Raw genomic sequence first — 4,335 nt, 5'->3', positions numbered from 1 at the left:
CTGGTTTTCCTAAGTTAATTAACCCTAGGTTGAACACTCAATGGGAGGAAAATGGGGCATATGATACTTCAATTTTACCTCTACACATTTCTCCTAAAAGTTCACATCTTGAGATCTACTCTCGACCTTGAGGCACAAGGGTGTCCCCCTATGGGTGGTGTTTGAGCAGGTCAATATCAAAGTAAATGGAGAGAGTGTTTATAGTAAGTGGGAGCGGGACGTTGACAATACATCCCTCGATCTCTCTCATTAGGTTAAATAAAGTTTCATGCATCGCCTCGTGGCATCGTGGGTGTCCCCCTAAAGGATGGTTGTTATTGCATGACACTTTATTTGATCTCCAGAAATGGATAAAGTTACTTTAGTCTCTTGTTACAATCGGCTTTTCCCTAAGGTTGGCTCATTGGAGCGGACTCTAGAACCTAAAATGAGGGGTACACTTACACAGAATTGTTAAGGATGTTAACAAATTCTGGACCGAATGATGGCTATTAGTTACTGTTACAAGGAGTTGTTTCTATCTAATGATTGAGAATGTCTCATTTTCAATGAAGGAGTACTTGATCACCCTTACGGTGACTTTTGTCCTGCGTCACTGAAGCATCATTGAAAAAATTGATGTCATTTAGGGTATACTAGACTGTTTTGCTAAAACTTGATTGGTTTTCTAAAAGTGTTTAATGCAAGTAGACTAAATTAAGTTTGTTCTTTTTCAACAATTAAAAAAAGGCTATCGTGACTCTTAGTTTACTAGTCGCCGATAAATTAACGGGCGAGAACTACAATAGTTGGAAAAACACGAACCAACACTATTTTTTGTTTTGTCCTGATGGAGGAGTGTCCTCTTGTTCCACCTCCTAATGCTCCTCGAAACATTTGGGAAGCATACAGCACTGGACAAGGGCAAACGAGAAGGCATGAGCGTATTGTTGGATTGTGTCCTAATTCTCTCAAAGTCTCGTAGTTTTATAAACTGTACACGTTGTTATGAATAAAATAAGAGTTATTTTATTTTTCATGTACTCATATCTAATAAATAAAGCTCCATGGTTTATTATATGAAAACTTAAGCATGTATATGAGATATACAAGTGGATCATGCCTTAATGATAACCTAAAAAGGTCTGTAGTATAAGGATTAAAGAGGGATACCTGATCTTGTGACACTACGGATATAATTCACTTTGTAGAGGTTTACAAGTGTGTAAACTACTACAGATGGTTGATCCTGACCATTCACGTGGAGACATACGAGCGAGGGTGTCTATACAAAGAGTTTGTATAACCCGCCCACGAGATGACTAGTCTCTTTATATAACGCTTGTTGATACTTGAGACTTACATCTCAACCTAAACGACCATAGGTGACATGAATCTTAAATCCTGAGTGTTTTGGAAACTTCTGCCTTTGAGGGCAGTCCTTTGATTAGTATGAGTGAGAGTGGCAGATTGCCAACTCAAACAAGCCTACCTTTTTGAGGATTTGTTTGATATGGGACTGAGAACTCAGTTACACAAGATGGAATTCACTCTTTCCCCAAATCAGGGATAGGTAAATAGATTACCTTAAGGGCTGATTCCGGGTCTTGAACATATGGCCATAGCTTCTCTTTCGAAGAAAGGACTCAGTCATAGTAGGACTATGACTTATGTTCATTAGAGGGATCAGTGGTACTTAAGGAATTAGATGTAACTATAGGGCAGAATTGAAAATTGACCCAGCTGTACTTACGAGCGATCTGTGAAGGTTATCGCACTATTTGATTGGTTGAATGGACACAAAATAATCTGTACTGAGGAGAGAGCAACTGTTCGGTCTTTAGTTAGAGTACCTGATAGTTAACGGATGATAGATCCCATGACTAAAGAGTTTAGTAAGTTATTCACGTACCGTTTAGAGTTTTAAGCTACATGGTCCATAAGATCCTCTTTGTAGCTCAATGGATTCAAGTTGAGAATCAGTTCTTAGGGTTGATTTGAAACGTTTCAAATGACAAGAGGAACTCAATTATATATGATATAATTGGTGTGATGTGTATGAGATACATCAAGTGGAGGATTAATGTAAATATGATTTACTTAAGTACCATAAAATAGAAAAAGAACTATGGATTATATGTTTCATGAGATGAAATATTAAAATTATAGGTTATAAATATAATATGTAATTAATTATCATATTTTATTATAATAATTTAATTATTGAATAATTATCTCTTTTCTATAATAATCAATTGAGTGGGAGGTATTGGTGGGTTTTATGGCAAAACAGTGAGCTAAAAGGAAAAAGGTTTTCCTAAATTTAGGAGAGTTACGTTGATTCGGAAAGAAACTCCGAATGCTTCAAGTGAAATCGCTTCAGTAAACGATAGCTCATAAAGAGACTAAAAACGATCGTGGAGTGTCACTATATGAAGTTCATACAGCTAGTCGTAGCTTTTAAATGATCACAGGCATGTCTATATGTAGACTGGCCTTTTCTACACGAATTGACGCATTCGTCTATGGATAAGATATCTTCTCATTTCCCACTTGCTCAATCGTCTAACATGATTGTTGTTTCCTCTAGTCCCTTCCTCTAACAAGTCCATATAGGAGCCGCTACTGATTTTATCTAAGTGTTTGTTTAGTTTGCTCAATAAAAACTCTTGTCTTTGATGATTAAACAATTTTGATTCAAGTCTCATTAAACTCTTTAATAGATTTTCATCAAACTTGCATGCATGTAACAAATCTATCTAATTGACATTTCCAGGTAGGTTCCAAGGTAGGGGTGCGATATTTCCATCGACTTAAGTACCCCAGCCTAGCCAGAACCCGTCTTAGACAAAAGGTCTCTTATAGATACATTTGTTGCATATTTAATCTTTTATTAGGAATCAATTTAATCCTATTAAACCGATTTAAAAGATTGAAGTTAGATTTCTAATCTCATTAGAAACGTGATCTTAGGTCTATCTCAATCATATTTTAAAACAATTTTAAAAAAATAATTATAGCCTAAGGTTTGCATGCAACTATTTATTATTTATTTTAATTCTAATTTCATTTAGTTATAATAATTATAAATAAATGAAACAATTAAAACCAACCATTACATGATAGACATAAGTTAATTATAACATTTATAATTTAACCTAAGGTAATGTCATGCTTCATGCAATGTTCATTCATTACGAATATATAACTTTTATATGACTAAATAATGAATCATGCTATAGCATATATTCCATACAACCATTTAACATTATATTATAACACTTATAATATAAATGATGCATTGATATGTTATATAATGCATGCATACATATACTATAACTTTTATATTATATGATGCATAAGCATGCTTTATGTAATTTAAATCATGCATACTAGTATATTCTATCATTTATAATATAAAATGATGCATGAAAATAAATGCATAACCTATGGTGGGTTTTAAAACTATATGGCATACATTATGACATACAATAAAAATATACATCACAAGATTGAGTCAACCGGTTCGGAACAAGTGAATCGGGTCTTGAACCGCTCGACCTGAACTACTCCTCAAAGAACCCCTTGCAGTTGATCGTGTAGCAAACGCACCATGCGTCGAGTAGCTATGTGTTGGGTCTATGCGATCGCACAGCTAATGACTATGTGATGAGCTGAAAGTCTTCGCGATTGTGTAGTAAGTATCTATGCATCGAGTATCAAATACTATGCGATCACGTAGCTAATAACTATACAATGAGCATGATAGCCTACGCGATCGTTCAACAAGCGAGCGTCTTTGCGATCATGTAGCCAATGCAACATGATCGTGTAACAAACTCTACACGATCGTGTAGCATTAGTTATGCGATCGTTAAGCAAATGTTACACGATCATGTAGTAAACTCTATACGATCGCATAACAAAAGCTACTCGATCATTTAGCTTTAGCTACACGATCCAGAACTTCTGTTATCTTCTCTATTGAAACACCAATCTGCAATTCTTCTTTGAAGTCTCCAAAACACCATGAGCAACTCAAAACTAACAAATTTACAGACTCGATTGTAATATAATGCCCAAAAACACAAAGGCCCTTTACAAACCAACTTTGTAAATTTGAAGAAAGCCTTAAACTGAGAGTATTATCCCGAAATATCCATCAACAATACCATCCACAAATATTAATCACATAAACAGAATGAAGATAATAAAACCCACTAGTATTGTAAATGATTCAATACAATAATGAAATTTGGAATTAGAAACCAACAACCTGACTCTGATACTAATTGAAGGAACTCGGTTGAGGAGAACTTTGAGCAAAAACGGATCGACCAAATTCCATTAATTATT

This window comes from Benincasa hispida, chromosome 4 (genome assembly GCF_009727055.1).
Source record: "Benincasa hispida cultivar B227 chromosome 4, ASM972705v1, whole genome shotgun sequence".
NCBI lineage: Eukaryota > Viridiplantae > Streptophyta > Magnoliopsida > Cucurbitales > Cucurbitaceae > Benincasa > Benincasa hispida.
Note: the sequence above shows the minus strand (reverse complement) of the source record.